Source organism: Lepidochelys olivacea (genome assembly GCF_965140295.1).
Source record: "Lepidochelys olivacea isolate rLepOli2 genome assembly, chromosome: 1".
NCBI lineage: Eukaryota > Metazoa > Chordata > Testudines > Cheloniidae > Lepidochelys > Lepidochelys olivacea.
Genome location: NC_140411.1, coordinates 265,006,347 through 265,023,907, shown reverse-complemented (window position 1 = coordinate 265,023,907; position 17,561 = coordinate 265,006,347).

Below are 17,561 nucleotides of genomic sequence, written 5' to 3'. Positions count from 1 at the left end.
TAAATGCATGACCTTACACTTCTCACTATTAAATTTCATCCTATTACTATTACTCCAGTTTACAAGGTCATCCAGATCCTCCTGTAGGGTATCCCTGTCCTTCTCTAAATTGGCAATACCTCCCAGCTTTGTATCATCCGCAAACTTTATTAGCACATTCCCACTTTTTGTGCCAAGGTCATTAATAAAAAGATTAAATAAGATTGGTCCCAAAACCAATCCTTGAGGAACTCCACTGGTAACCTCCCTCCAGCCTGACAGTTCACCTTTCAGTAGGACCTGTTGTAGTCTCCCCTTTAACCAATTCCTTATCGACCTTTCAATTTTCCTATTGATCCCCATCTTATCCAATTTAACTAATAATTCCCCATGTGGCACGGTATCAAATGCCTTACTAAAATCTAGGTAAATTAGATCCACTGCATTTCCTTTGTCTAAAAAATCTGTTACTTTCTCAAAGAAGGAGATCAGGTTGGTTTGGCACGATCTACCTTTTCTAAAACCATGTTGTATTTTGTCCCATTTACCATTGACTTCAATGTCCTTAACTACCTTCTCCTTCAAAATTTTTTCCAAGACGTTGCATACTACAGATGTCAAACTAACAGGCCTATAATTACCCAGATCACATTTTTCCCCTTTCTTAAAAATAGGAACTATGTTAGCAATTCTCCAATCATACGGTACAACCCCTGAGTTTACAGATTCATTAAAAATTCTTGCTAATGGGCTTGCAATTTCTTGTGCCAATTCCTTTAATATTCTTGGATGAAGATTATCTGGGCCCCCCGATTTAGTCCCATTAAGCTGTTTGAGTTTCACTTCTACCTCAAATATGGTGATGTTTACCTCCATATCCTCATTCCCATTTGTCATGCTACCATTATCCCTAAGATCCTCTTTAGTCTTATTAAAGACTGAGGCAAAGCATTTGTTTAGATATTGGGCCATGCCTAGATTATCCTTGACCTCCACTCCATCCTCAGTGTTTAGCGGTCCCACTTCTTCTTTCTTTGTTTTCTTCTTATTTATATGACTATAGAACCTTTTACTATTGGCTTTAATTCCCTTTGCAAGGTCCAACTCTACTTGACTTTTAGCCTGTCTCACTTTATCCCTACATGTTCTGACCTCAATAAGGTAGCTTTCCTTGCTAATCCCTCCCTTCTTCCACTCCCTATATGCTTTCTGCTTTTTCTTAATCACCTCTCTGAGATGCTTGCTCATCCAGCTTGGTCTACAACTCCTGCCTATGATTTTTTTCCCCTTACTTGGGATGCAGGCTTCCGATAGCTTCTGCAGCTTTGATTTAAAATAATCCCAGGCCTCCTCTACCTTTAGATCCATAAATTCTTCAGTCCAATCCACTTCCCTAACTAATTTCCTTAATTTTTGAAAGTCAGCCCTTTTCAAATCAAAAACCCTAGCTGCAGATTTATTTTTATTAATCCTTCCGTTCAGTTTGAACTGAATTAGCTCATGATCACTTGAGCCAAGATTATCCCCTACAACCATTTCTTCTATGAGGTTCTCACTACTCACCAAAACCAAATCTAAAATGGCATCCCCTCTAGTCGGTTCAGCAACTACTTGCTGAAGGAATCCATCAGCTATCGCATCTAGGAAAATCTGAGCCCTATTATTATTACTAGCACTCGTCCTCCAGTCTATATCTGGGAAGTTAAAGTCTCCCATGATCACACAGTTTCCATTAGTATTTACTTTATTAAAAACATTAAAAAGGGCTCTATCCATATCCAAATTAGATCCCGGCGGTCTATAGCACACCCCAAGCACTATCCCAGGGGAGGCTCTAATAGTTTTCTTCCCCAATTTAATTTTTGCTCAGACGGACTCAGTCATATCCATTTCATCGCTTCTTATTTCTTTACATTCTATCTCATCATTGATATACAGTGCTACTCCACCACCTTTACCTTTATTTCGGTCTTTCCTAAACAGCACATACCCTTCAATACCTGTAGCCCAGTCATGACTACTATTCCACCAGGTCTCTGTTATCCCTAGAATATCTAGTTTCACTTCCTGCACCAGTAGCTCTAGTTTCTCCATTTTGTTACCTACGCTCCTCGCATTAGTGTACAAACATCTTAATTTTTGCTGTTTGGCCTCACTCACATTCTGTACCCTATTAGGCATGGTCATTTTACTACCAGTATAACCTATTAGACTTGTATCTACACTGCCCTTCCTCCTACCCACGGCTGTAATCACTCTTACTTCATTTTCTTTCCTCTCAATGCTAAATTCTGGCGTGGAGATTACCTGGACATCTCCCAACCATCTCCCCCTAATTCCTAGTTTAAAGCTCTCTTAATCAGTTGTGCCAGCCTCCATCCTAGAAGTCTATTTCCTTCCCTACTCAGATGAAGTCCATCCCGAGAGAACTGTCCTCTACCCATGAATGCCTCCCAGTGGCCATACGTTCCAAAGCCCTCCTTACAGCACCACTGCCTAAGCCATCTGTTGATAGTCATAATCTTGTCACACCTTTGTTGCCCTTCTCTAGGAACAGGCAGAATCCCACTAAAGATCACCTGAGCCTCAATTTCCTTAAGCGTTTTCCCCAACCTAGCATAGTCTCCCTTAATACTTTCCAGGGAGAATCTAGCCGTATCATTTGTTCTCACATGAAGGATAATTAGGGGATTCTTTCCCACTCCCTTTGGAATCCTTTTCAACCTCAGGTCTATATCCCATATCTTAGCACCTGGAAGACAGCACACCCTCCTATTCTTCGGATCAAAGCTCTGGTTACAGGGCTATCTATTCTTCTCAGTAAAGAGTCCCCAATCACATAGACCTGTCTTTTCCTAGTGACGGCGCTCCAGTCTATCCCCTGTTCCCTCTGGCTGTAAATTCTTTCCATTCCTATTCTCCCTTGTAATCCTCTTTAACCCATCCTGTATGCTCCTGGGGCTCATATTTGGTGTAATCTCCATTAACTCTTCCCCTTTTCCTATAGGACTAGCCGCTCTTCTCTTCTTCCTTGCCCTTCCACCTTCAGTGACTACCTGCTGAGCCTCTTCTTCATTTTCCAACTCTGCAAACCTGTTCTTGAGCTCTATTTCTTCACTAGCCCGTCTTTTCCTCTGCCTGCTTCTTTTAGTCACATGCTCCACTGACCACTTTCCTCACCCAGTCTCCCCTCTCCTCAGTCCTGCTTCCATCTGCAAGTCTGAGCTTTTCCCTTCAGATACCTCATGTCTTTGCTCCATAATCTGCTCAAACCCCTTCCTAAACTCAACCAGACTTTCCACCTGCATCTCCAAACCTCGGATCTTTTCCTCCATCGGCTCTATCAGACGGCATTTCATGCAGACAAAACTCTTACCAGGTACCCCCTCCAGGATCATGTACATACAACAGCTTCCACATCCAGTCATCTTCATTGTGTCTTCCACTATATGAGTCACTCCCACTGCTGCCTCTGTATCTGTCATAGCCTTCCCACCTAAATCCTGTTAATCTGGGAAACACAAACCACACCAAAACACCACCCCCCACAGCAAACACAAACCCCAAACAAGCACCACAAGATAAACGCCCCTTACAAATTCCCACTCAAACTCCCCCATTTACAGCTCTGTTTGCTGGCTCCTGTGCCGCTGCCTGACTGGCTGGCTGCCTTTTAGGACCCCTAGTCAGAGAAGCCCCGCCCCCTAATCAGGGCTCAGCTTCTCTCCCAGCACAAAGCCCCTACAAGCCTCTCCACATACAAATACTACCAATACAAAACCAAACACAAATACCTTCTCCTCCAACAGAGCTCCCACTCACACTCCCCTGTTCACAGCTCTGTTTGCTGGCTCCTGTGCCGCTGCAGCTGTCTGTGTGTATATATATATATACACACATATAGCTATTGCTATATAGGAAGTTACATTGTCAATAAAATTACTTTAGCTTGAATGTGTCTACATGCCTAATTTACTTTATACTAGAGCTGTGAGACGAGCTTTTATGAGTGGGATTTCTAGCCATTCAGGGCTCCCATCCCACACAGGGTGCCTAGGTGAAAATTCCTGGCTCACAGCGCAAGGGAGAAAAGATTGTTTTTGACCCTAGCTTTCTCTGCCATGTTTTCGAAGGCTCCATTTGTCTGTTTTTTATCTTATCCCATCAGAAATCTGAGAATCAGGGCACACGGCTCTTAAGGCAGAAGATTATTGCAAATCAGAGGTAAAAGTGAGCGGGAGAAGAAACTTCTTCTTAGTGTGTGCACAACATGCCTCAGTAGGCACGTGATCAGGATTCATCACCAAATTTGGTCTGCTGGTTGGATCCTTAGCTTCCCCGGCCCGGGCAGGGTACTGATGGGGAGTGCGATGTGAACACTGATCCATGACCCCAGAAAGAAACTTGGATAGTAAGATACTCTATTTCGACAGGCCATGAATCCAAGCCCTGCCATCTCTAGCATTAATTAGCTCACAGCACCAACGCTAAATGGAAGAGAAAAATTAGGGGACTAGAAGATTATGCAAAGGGGCAGGGCTGATTGGATGCCAATAAATCAGCAGCCCCACTCTTTCATTCTGGGGAATGTGTGTGTGTGGGGGGGGGGGGGGGGGGAGAGATACCTTTTCCTTGCATTCAGCCAATTCTGAGGCTTTACATTCATTAGGAGAGTAATTTTTATCTCAAAATGTGCATTGGGAATGTTTTGTTTTGAAAAACCTGCTCTGGTCACAGGAGGGGGCTGAGCTGGGTGGGACGGTGACATACAAACCTTCAGAGATATAGGGCAGCACAGTTGCTGTAAATTAAGGCTCTTGGTGCCAGCATTCCTCATGATATATTGTGTTGGATTGGCTTGTCTGGCACAGTGCAGAGGCTCCATTGCCTCGTGGCACAGTACACAGTTATTTCCCTTTTATGCTACACCTGGCTCCTAGAAGGGGAGAACTGACCGTTCCTTTCTGGACTATGAAAGGCCTGGAGATAAAAATAATGGTGTACACAGATTCAGAACATAATTACTTCTCTCCAAATGAGGGAATAAGCCCATGTTCTCTCTCCCACCCACTAGAAATGGGGGGACTGTCCACTTGATTATTAAAGTTACCTTCTCTCGATACAGCTCCATACATGAGTTACAGCTTCCCCTTCCTGAGGGAGTCAAATAGAGCAATCAGAGACATCCTCTGCTGTCATGCATTTATTATTAATGTATTATCTTGCAAGAAGTCCTGTACAGTTTAACAGGAAGAGCAAGCTTGTGCTAGTTAGACTGACATTAAGCGTCTAGATGAAGATAGTTGAATCATACTCAAGACTTGAGAAGTGCACTTTACATTTTTTTTTGTTCTATTTTTTTACCATGGGTTGTACTAGCTGATCAGCAGCAAGGGTAGAACGCAAATATTAGGGAAAGAGAACAATACACAGGAATGTGAGCATCTTGTTAACACCACGACTGAGAAAGGAAGTGCTGTTCTTTGTGATGAGTTCTAATCTTTGCAATTTCATCTGTAATCACATTGCAGAATGATTTAGGATGCAGTATTGAGTAGACAGCAACAGCTTCCTTAAGGCAGAGGGAAGTTCCAATAGATCTGGCTAAAGCTCAGGGCAACACCAGCTTTAGCAGACATAAGCAAATTTAAGTACTTACATGGGGAACAAATATTTAATAATGGGCCCTTCATTTTAGCAGAGAAATCTGTAATATGATCCAATGGCTAGAAGCTGAAGCTAAACAACTGCAGACTAGAAATAAGGTGTAACTTTTTAACGGTAAGTGTAATTAACCATTGAAACAACTTAACCAAGGGTTGTGGTGGATTCTCCATCCCTGACAATTTTTAAATCAAGGATTAGATGTTTTTCTAAAGATCTGCTCTCAGAATTACCTTGGGGCAGTTCTCTGGCCTGCGTTATACAGGAGGTCAGAGTAGATGACCACAATTGTCTCTTTGGGCCTTGGAATCTGTGAATAATTGGGTGGCTGAGTTACAGAGGAGGCCCTTTGCCTCCAATCAGGCTGCCTAAAGCTACTCCTCATCTTTCTGCAAGGCTTTGGCATATTGACTTTGGTGTCTTTTTGGTGCAGATTAAGTGTCAGCCTTGGAGTACAGACTTTACTACTTCATGTTGTGTATTGTACAGAGTTTGTTAGTGGTAGGTACTGCAAGAGTTTCCTAGTGACAGCAATAGATTATGTGTGAGGCAAATCTACATAGATACACTGTTTAAAAAAAAGATGTGAACAAGATGTTGGGAGGTTCTAGCCCATCCTCACCTGCCCAAAATCCCACCTCTCTTTACCTTCCCCTCTTCCCTGAAAAAAAACAGCTTCCACTTCCTTTCCCAGGTTTGTTCGGCTTTTCCCTCTCCTCACCCCCAAGGAGCAGGTGGTAGCAAGTACTGTACAACGCTTCTGGCAACATATGTCTCTACCTCACTCCTTACTTGGACAGCTCTGACCCTGTGTTTTAGGCAAGTCAGGGAGGCATCATGTAACACATGCCATCATGAAGGTCCAAGATCTCACCCAAATAAGCAGTTGAGGTGGTGTTATGGTAACACACATCTACTCAAACCCACAGGAGAAAGACTCAGTCTTTTCTCCAGCCTCCAATCACTACCATCACTCCTTGTAGATATAGGGAACCAGTGGTACCCCCTCAACAGCCGCCATTAGGATCATTTGTCATGAAGAATATCAAGGAAGCAGGTAAGGCCCTGCCCACCACTATTATCCTATAGGCAGAAGGAGCCTCTCCTTTCCCCAGTGCTGTATATTTTAATGTTTTAATAGGCAAGAGACAAATTGGATTGTGGAAACTATTGAGGAATGGCCCTCTTTTCCATCTCTGGAAAGATTCTTGCCAGAATTCTCCTCAACTGGCTGCTCCCTTTGGCTGAAGAAATCCTCCCAGAATCGCAATGAGGATTCAGGCCATCTTGAGGTACCATGAATATGATCTTCACTGCCCGCCAAGTTCCAGAACAGTGCTGTGTGAAACATTGACCTCTGTATATGGTCTTCATCAACCTCACAAAAGCATTCAACTCCATCAGTCATGAAGGTCTGTGGAGAATTCTCCTTCAATTTGGATGCCCACCACAATTTGTTGCTGTCCACCAACTCCTCCACGACAACATGTCTGTGATGGTTGTCAGCAATGGATCCAAAACAGACCATTTCCTAGTCAAGACAGGAGTCAAGCAAGGCTATGTCATTGTGCCAACCCTTTTTCCATCTTCCTTGCTGTCATCCTCCTTCTCATTGCTGACAAGCTCCCCTCCAGACTTGACATCCAATATAGAATGAATGGCAAGCTTTTCAACCTCAATCACCTTTGATACAAGACAAAGACTATCACTAAATCGGTCACTGAACTCCAATATGCAGATGCCTGTGCCCTGTGTGCCCACTGGGAAGAAGATCTTAAAAATAACCGAACACTTTCTCTGAGGCTTACAACCAACTCGGCCTCACACTTAACACCAAGAAAATTAAAGTACTCCACCAACAGTCTCCGAATCATTAGGATCCTGCTCCTGTAATTCATAACAATAAAGAGAACCTGGAGAACATTGAGCACTTCTTTTACCTCCGCAGCTATCTGTTGCAGAAAGCTGACCATGACAAGGAAATTCAACACTGCTATCAATGCACTAGTGCAGCTTTCAGATGTTTTAAAAAACTTGTCTTTGAAGATCAGGAGATCAAGAATCAAACCAACCTTCTTGTATATAAGGCCATGGTTATTCCTGCTCTTTTGTATAGTGCTGAGACTCTGGGTTATGAACAGTAGACATTTCAATGATCTTGAAAGATGCCATCAACGGTGCTTCTGAAAGATCTTCCAAATCAAGTGGGACGACTGATACACCAACATCAGTGTTCTGTCCCAAGCCAAAACTTCCAGCATTGAATCTATGGTTATCCGTCACCAGCTCTGTTGGGCTGCTCATGTTCTTCAAATGCCAGAAAGTCAACTCCCAAAAGCAGGTCATGTTCTCACATCTGAGCCATGGCCAATGGTCAAGAGGCAGGCAAAAAAAGCACTTCACAGACACCCTCCAAGCCAACAAAAAGAAGTGCAATATTGACATAAACTCATGGGGAAACCCATGCCCTCGATTGACCAAAATGGAGAAAAGGACTTTGTGGCAAGGCCAGTAATCTGAGATCCCCTGTAGACAACAGGAAATGGAGAAATGGGAAAGGAGGAAAGAACATGCCACACCCTGATTTAACAATCCAGATCCTCCCCTTCCATTGGGAAATGTTTTCCACAATTATGACAAGGTCTGTGGATCCCAAACAGGTCTCAGTCACCTGCAGATTCACCAGTGATAACTGGCTATCATTTTATTGGAAGACAATCATCCTCGAACTCTGAGGGATTGCCGATGATATTTTAATATCATACAGTACATTTAACAAGATCTTTGATCCCATAGGTTGGAGCCATCAATTTTCAAGTACCGTTCTCATTTTTACAGATATAGCTCCATTAATAAATTTTCAGTTCAACAACTCTGTCCCTTTTTTTGCTCCCCCCTTCAGGTAAATAACCAGTGCACTTATCTTAATAGAAGACATTTTCTCAATTATTTGCTCTAATTTAAAAGTGAATTTGTATCAGTCTTGCTGGTCCCTCTTCTGCATTTTTCCTGTGGAAAGCTGAGTAGTTATATTTTACTTGCACTCAGATTCCCAGAAAGCAAGTGTGAGGTTGCAGAGTGGCATTTTTTATGTTTGATAGGAAGACCACTTAACATCAGAGTTCACCAAACCCCTCACCAGGGCCGCTGCAGAGAGGTAATTCTACAAGCTATATCTGAAACACTCTTTGCAACTAGGGCTATATAAGCACATCATTACTTGTGAAACTGTGAGGAGAGAATTTTAAGTATGCAGCCAGCCATTAAGTCTTACAACAGCATAGTTTTTTCTAGAAATGTTGCCTTGGGCAAGGCCTGTTTAGCCCAAGAAGGAAAAGTTCTCTTAACTATGTTTCTGATACGTCTCCCTTAAGAATCCCAAAGGTTTCTCTAAACCTCATCCTGGATTATAACAGAAATGTCATGCAATTTACTGTTGCTAAGGTAATAAATATTGAGAATCTAATACTTGCAAACTGTTGGTGATCAATCCTGTTAGGATATAGATATTCAGTCCTGTCTGTAAAGGCCTATATTCTAAGAATTTAGGCGTTTTCTTATCACTTAGCTAGTTATAGAGGTATAAAAGAAAGAATCAAAATCACTGTCTGCCGATGTAAGGTCCTTCTTTTACTGTGACAGTCTGAGACCCTGTTCTGAAGCTAAGATCTTTGGCTAAGCAGCAGAGGCAGCCATAAGGTGGGAAGCAAATGGTCACATCCTCACATTCCAACCTAGTCACATGGAAATAAGGTGCTATTGGGCTGTTAGGAATACAATCCTGTCCTGATAATGCCTATCGCCTCCAGAGAAGGGAAGTGCCTAGAAAATGTAAAAGGAAACTTAGTTTGATAGCATCCTGTCTGGCAAGAACTCACTTATCAATAGCTGGGATGTGAAATCCTCACTTCTGTATTGTTTTGTCATTATAGTTCCCACTTTGCTATTGTTTGTCTGTATAATCTGTCTGGTTCTGTGATTGTTCCTGCCTGCTGTATAATTAATTTTGCTGTGTGTAAACTAATTAAGGTGGTGGGATATCATTGTTTAAATAATCATGTTACAATATGTTAGGACTGGTTAGTTAAATTTCAGTAAAATGATTGGTTAAGGTATAGCTAAGTAGAACTCAAGTTTTACTATATAGTTTGCAGTCAGTCAGGAAGTAGTGGGGAAATGGGAACAGGGAATGGGGGTGGGGAAATTGGAATCATGTTTTGCTAAGGGGTGGAACAGGAACAGGGACACAGGTAAGGCTCTGTGGTGTCAGAGATGGGAAGGGGGACACTAAGGAAGGAAACTGGAATCATGCTTGCTGGAAGTTCACTCCAATAAACATCAAATTGTTTGCACCTTTGGACTTCGGGTATTGTTGCTCTCTGTTCATGCGAGAAGGACCAGGGAAGTAAGCAGGTGAAGGAATAAGCCCCCTAACAAATCCTTAAGAGTAAAAACTTTGTACGTTTTTCAGGTAAGTCCAGTCATGCCAGGGTCCTCTGAAAAATGAGGCTAAGTGAGTTTTCCTCCCACCATTCCCGCTCTGTGCTCACCTACCATTCATCAGGCACAAGCTGAAACTCAGCCTCTCTTTTGCAGACCATGCAGAGCTGAATGAAAACCATGTTGGTTTGAGGGCACTGCTGCTCAGATGATCTGTCTTAAAAGAGATATCTATAGCTAAATCCAGTCTCAGGAGGCTGAATGAATGACAGATTGACTAGAGTGTCTGTGACTCACCTTGGATAATGACACTCAATAGGACTCACAGCTGGATTTGTTCTTAATATAGCTGGGTTGCTTGAAGGGGTTGGATTGGAGTACAGGTTTAGGCTGCAAACCAGGCAGTCTGCCATCATCTATCAAGGACAAGTAACTCAGTACTGTTACTCTTTTCTTTGGCTATGTACACACTACAGAGTACGTCGGTATAAATTATATCTCCCAGAGGCATGAATAAGCCCCACCTCCCCTCCCGAGTGATGTAAGTTACCTCGGCCTAAGCGCCGGTGTGGACAAGTGCTATGTCGGCAGGAGAGATTCTCCACCAACATAGCTATGTCCCCTCATGGGGGCTGGAGTAATTAAGTCATCGGGGAGAGCTCTCTCCCACTGGCGTCTGCTCTAGCGGCGCTGCTGCATCCGTGCAGCTGTGAAGTCTGTAGTGTGGCCATCACCTTGAAAAGACAGGCCAACAGCTTTGATCAGTGTTGTACTGCCAAACATCTCCCAGGGCCCAGCAGTTGTTACCAAACTCACCTCTTGACATTTTACTATACCAGACAGTAGTGGTGACAGAAAGACAGAAGAGCACCCAGGAGAGACCACAGAGGATTGTCTCAGAAAGCTATTAGCTCTGCGCCTCTACCACCATCTTACAGAGTCACTCCTAACAAAATCCCAAAGATTAGAAAAATTTGCCTGGTCAATGACCAGGCAGAGATGCATAAACCCCAGTGTGACTCTCTGCCCTATTCTAATGGCTTTAATGCTATCCTGCCCAAGAGAGAGAAAAAATACTGTTCTGGTTGCCTTTAAACCTTGCCCCTTAAAGCCAGCTCACACCTGTCTTAGGTAATTAACATCCCCACCCCTTATTCTGCATGCAGGCAACAGCCAATCTTACCCATTCCCCAGGCTTCCAAGCAGAGTCTGAAAAAGAGAGAAACAATGAGGATTCCACTCGCCCGGGAATCAGTTCAGAGCTTGAGAAGCTCCTGAAGGGCTTTAAAGTAATAGCATGATTCAAGTGCCTTTCACTGGGAGGACAAATATCTTCTGTAGTTGCTGTTATGATACTAAAGAATCCCAGAAGGGTTTTTGTATGTTTTGTGGGTTGTGCAGTCAGTGTGGAAAAGTTAACAGTATTAAATGTGATGGATAATTTGAGTATGAAATATTCTTAGTCATAGTCGTGAGAGGAGATGAGCAAAACACTTGCCGTGAAACAGGTTTTCAATAAAATTTGCCTGTTTGGGAATCTACAAAACTATAAAGTTTTGCATGAACTAAGGGATGTTTATACATCCCTAAAGAGCAGAGATGGGTAGCGGGCTGATCACAAAGCTAGAAGGTAGGAGCTTCTGCGTTCTAGTCCCTAACAGTGATCAGCCTTGATAATATACTTTACTACTAGAGGAAGGTTGGTCCTATGGTTAGACTACCAGCTGGAGACCTGGGTTCAATTCCCAGATCTGCTAGGATATGTCTGCGTGGCAATTAAACACCCGCAGCTGGCTGTGCCAGCTGAGTCGGGCTTGGGCTGCAGGGCTGTAAAACTGCAGTAATACACATTCAGGCTTCGTTTGGAGCCTGGGCTCTGGGACCCCGAGCTTGGGGAGGGTCCCAGAGCCCAGGCTCCAGTCTGAGCCCAAATGGCTACACTGCAACTAAACAGCCCCACAGCCCAAGCCCATCAGCTGACACAGGCCAGCCATGGGTATTTAACTGCAGTGTAGACATGTCCCTATAGACTTCCTGTATTGTGTAAGTCACTTAGGCACCTATGTCCCAGTAATAGACACCACTGCAATTCACAAAACCCTCACTCAGCTGCTGCTGATCCTGTCGGTGCCTAAATTTATCTGTAAAAGTTCCCTAGGCACCTACACTTCTGTCTCTGGCCATGCACGCTGCTGCCTCATTCTAGGCATCCCGATGCCTATCTCTTGCCTGAGCCCTAGTGTGACCCATGCATCAAGGGAAAATAGGAGCTTCTCTGCCTATCTCACCTGCAGGAGCTGAGCTGGTAGGCATGCTTAGAAGCTGCCTACCAGATTAGGTCCCAATCAAAATCTGGCCTGCGGTGGTGCCCACCTTGTAACTTTTAGCCCAGTGGTTAGTGCACTCACCTGGGATGTCATATGGGAGCCCCAGGTTCAATCCCCCCCTCTGCCTGAGGGGGAGAAAGGATTTGAACAAGGGTGTCCCAGCTCACAGGAGAGTGCTCTAACCATTAGACTATGGGCTATTCTAACATGGGGCTCCCGCAGTCTCTCTTGTTGAAGCTGTTCCACTGTGGATAAATAATTAAAGAGTCACTGGTGTGGGGGATTGGACCCTGGTTCTCCTACCTAGGTGCCCTAAACCCCAGGCTAGAGAGTCACAATCACTCTCTCGCCCAGTGACTCAGCATTTATCCAAGTGGAACAACTTAAACAAGAGAGATTGAGGGAGCCCCACTGCCCCTCTCGAATATCCCATAGCTCAGTGGTTAGGGAGCTCTCCTGAAAGATGGGAGACCCTGATCAAATCCTTTCTCCCCCAAGGCAGAGGGGGGAATTGAAGCTGAGCCTTCCCCACTCTGGGTGAATGGTCTAACCACTGGGCTAAAACTTATAAGACAGGCATCTCCTCCGGCCTTTTTGTATGGAGTGAGGCAGGCACCAGACACATTCTCGCAATGAATTTCTCAGGCACCTAGGCCACCTGACTGCAGGAGAGGGGCTCAGCTCATGGTTGTAGATCACAGAGTTAGGCACCCAACTCTGTGAGAGAGGCAGAGTTTAGGACACACTCCTCCCATCAGTATCTCCCATTGGCTAGGTTAGACAGCTCTCTGCCTCATGTGACGGCTTTTGGGGATAGCATTCTGAGGAGCCCATCTCTCCCCAGTCATTGTATAGGGCGCCTAACTGAGACTTTGTGGATCACGGTGTAGTTCCTTTGATTTTCTAGGTACCTAAAAGTTAGGTATTGCAACTCTCAGCATCATAATGCCTAAGTCCCTTTGTAGATCCAGGCCTTAATCACTGTGTATCGTACAGCCATGTATTCATTCCATTATACAGTGCACACCTTTAATAAGAATCACATCCATCCTGCATGATTTGATTCTTATAAGCGGTTGATTCTCACAAGCACCTTATAGGAATGATTTTGTCCCAGTGGTTTTGATCACTATCTTCAGTGTATTCTTATAAATGGAGTGCACTATATGGATTAAGAAATCATTCCAGAGAAGCAATAAAAGGGAAGGCAAAGGGAGTTACAATTTAAGGACCCAATCCAGTAAGACACTTACTCGCGGGCATATTGCCGTCTCCCAGGACTAGCCAAGACAAGGGGATTACCCTTGGAGCTGACATTAGACCCAATAGTAAGTGGTGGTAAGGCTACATCTACACGAAGAGCTCCAGGTGGGATTCCCAGCTCACGTACACCTACTTATTCTAGCTTGATGAGAGCTAGTGCAAATATAAATAGTGGTGTAGCTGTGATATCACAGTCAGCAGCAGCATACCTTAGATATGCCGAGTACATATCCATGGGGTTCACACAAGTTTGTACCCATGCCACTGTGGTGACACTGCTATTTGTACTCACACTAACTCTCACTGAGTTATTACGAGTATGTGTATGTGAGCTGGGAATCACACTCCTAGCCCACAGTATAGGTACAGCCTAAGATCAGGCCCTATCTCCTATTACATGCTATACGTAAGGCATGTAAAACATAATTTAGGAGCCTCATTCTTGCAGAGACTTACGCACATGCCTTACACATGTGAGTGGTCCCACTGCAGTCAGATCAGCTAAGTGTCCTGAAAAATCCAACAATACGCACTAGTGGAGAGGCAAGTCTCATATAAAGGGTACCAAGGGCAACTGTTGCTGCAGTTTGTCTTAGATCATTTAGCAATCATATTAAACGTACCCAAAGGAATATCCTGTATGTAGTTTCCTGACAAAAAGGGGACCAGTTTTGTTTCTCTCTCTCTCTCTCTCTAGTTGATTTGCTTTTTCACAGTGCACAATCTACAAGGGTCCCTTTGTACTTGTCTGAGGTGATGTCCTCATTGCTATGCAAATGGAACAGCTTGAAGCAGAGGAATCTCTTTCTTTGATTAATCAGGAACTTATTCTACAGATCACTATTTTCCTACCTGTGGCCAATACCAGGACATATGGAACAAGGCCCAGCTTCTCAGAGGTATTTAGGCAGTGGGGTGGGAGGAGGTATTGTTTCATATTCTCTGTGTGTATATAAAGTCTGCTGCAGTTTCCACGATATGCATCCGCTGAAGTGAGCTGTAGCTCACGAAAGCTCATGCTCAAATAAATTGGTTAGTCTCTAAGGTGCCACAAGTACTCCTTTTCTTTTTGCGAATACAGACTAACACGGCTGTTACTCTGAAACCTGTCATTGAAATCAATGGGAGTTAGGTGCCTAAATACATTTGAAGCCCTAGCCCCAAAATCCTTTCACTTGTTTGGCATCTCTAGCAAGACAGCACTGATACGATGCTTCTGTGCAATTCTATACCGTGTAAGAGAAAGGCATCCCAGCTCACCATGGGTGATACCATTTAAATTAACTCACACATATTGCAAAGAAGATGCTTGGTATGACCTATGTCTAAATGGTGGCTCTGCACACTTTCACATCTACCCTGGTGTCTGCTTTCTACTGCAGGATGCTCTATGAGGTCTGCTTGGAGAGCTACCACATGTAGGAATCAGAACAAGCTGGTTTGCGATCAAATTGTTGCTTCTTGTTTTATTGTACAAAACATAACTAAAGGGAATGACTCAGACCCTTGATTAGTTCTGGAAGGGCAACATCTGCTATAAAGATAATGGAGGGTCTAGTGAGCTAGGTACATTGGATCTAATTGCCCCCTATGTCTCTTCTACACCCATCACCCAGCAGTAGGTGAAACTTCAGAGAGAAGAGAATTTCCCTCTGGAAGTAATACCTGTACTTGACCAGGGAGTGGAAGGGCTCCCTTTCCCTTACCTGTACCTTGAGAGCCCTGCTGTGGTCAGATGCGTCAGCAATTGATGTCATTTTCTGGAGTTGCTTGCCCAGAGCATGTTTAGTCCTACTGCCTGAGTCAATGTAGGGTTTTGTGTTACCACTAAGTTGGAGCGGGTTATTTGTGGATACTGGTAGCCATTATTTCCCTTTTCTAGAATACACAGAATAGGGGAGCAGATCCCCCTCCAGGAACAAGAAGCTCAAGGAAAGAGAAAGCCAGATTGGAAAAACAAATTATCAGAGAAAGAAGCAGAGCAGATAACTACATACAGAAATCCTCCACTTTCCCCCTGTACAGACAGCAACAACAGCATTTTGTGAGGAGCGGGATGTGGGAAGAGTGATGTGACTAAAGCTTGCCATGGAGGGACCACCTGAGGGGGGGGGGGAGGGGATGAGCCAGCAGTTCAGTCTCCATCGCCTCTTTAATCCTTGGCCCCACTTAAGATACTCCAACAAAGGAGTCAATCAGCCCCCATTGGGATGACGGGTTTTATTAGTGCTGTGCAGAAAACCAGGCCAGAAATCTAAGCCACGCTGAGCCTGAAAGTTCAGATTCTGAGTGAGCCAGATCTTCCTTTTTCCTGCCTTACCCACTCACGTCTACTGATTGAAAAATAAGACACGAATACCACATTTACCGTAATGATGTTCCCTGGTCTGGAGTCCTCTGCCTGTTACAGTTCAGGATAGTCTACCTCAGTCAAGACAAGGCTAAAGAATTACAGGGTTACTCTTGATTTTAACTCACTGTAAGCACTGGTAATGTTACTGTTCACTATAGTATTTTGCGCTACACAGCATCATCTGTTTCAGGATCTAGGAAAGCTACATACATGCCCATGAGTTCAGGTTCCCAACAGCCGCTGTGAGGGAGATATGCTTTACTGTCCTCATTCAACAGCTGGGGAAACTGAGGCATAAAGAGTTTTCTGAAAGTGACTAAGTGTACACACAAGGGCTGTGGGAGAGCTGATGACAGAGCCTGCCTGCCCCACTTGTAAGCCCTGTGCTTTAAACACAAGAGCATTCAGCCCACTTGAATGGAGCCCTGACAGTCTTTTGAAGGAGTATTTGTGGCACCTTAGAGACTAACCAATTTATTTGAGCATAAGCTTTTGTGAGCTACAGCTCACTTCATCGGATGCATACTGTGGAAAGTTTAGAAGATCTTATTATATACACACAAAGCATGAAAAAATACCTCCTCCCACCCCACTCTCCTGCTGGTAATAACTTATCTAAAGTGACCACTCTGCGATTACAGACATGAAAGTCGCTATTTTACAACAAAAAAAACTTCAAATCCAGACTCCAGCGAGAAACTGCTGAATTGGAATTCATTTGCAAATTGGATACAGTTAACTTGGGCTTGAATAGAGACTGGGAGTGGCTTAGTCATTATGCAAGGTAGCCTATTTCCCCTTGTTTTTTCCTACACCCCCCCCCCCCGTTCTTGTTAAACCCTGGATTTGTGTTGGAAATGGCCCACCTTGATTATCATACACATTGTAAGGAGAGTGGTCACTTTAGATAAGCTATTACCAGCAGGAGAGTAGGGTGGGAGGAGGTATTTTTTCATGCTTTGTGTGTATATAATAAGATCTTCTAAACTTTCCACAGTATGCATCCGATGAAGTGAGCTGTAGCTCATGAAAGCTTATGCTCAAATAAATCGGTTAGTCTCTAAGGTGCCACAAGTACTCCTTTTCTTTTTGCGAATACAGACTAACACGGCTGCTACTCTGAAACCAGTCTTTTGAAAGACACTATGTAAATGCAAGTCATAGCTGTTGATCTAGATCAGTGTAAATGGATAGCTCACATATAAAACAAATTCATTTTTTATGTGCAGGTGCCTTGTCCACCTGACAATGCTGGGAATCTGTTCTCTTGATGAATGCACTCACAGCAGTCACTCTGAATGCCCCTGAAGGCAGAGACAGTCAGTGCTGCTCCGGTCCAGGAATCCCTGCATTTCAACTGCTCTCAGCCCCACTGCAGGGGAAGATCCTTTTCGATGCCACTCTTGTCTGTTCACCCACCAAAGCTGGTCTCAGGTCCACTGCAGGGTGAAGTTTTCCACCTGTCCATCCATCCAGATCCGTTTTCTCAGTCTCACTAGGGGAAGAATATCCTCAGTGCTGCTCCTTTCCGTCCA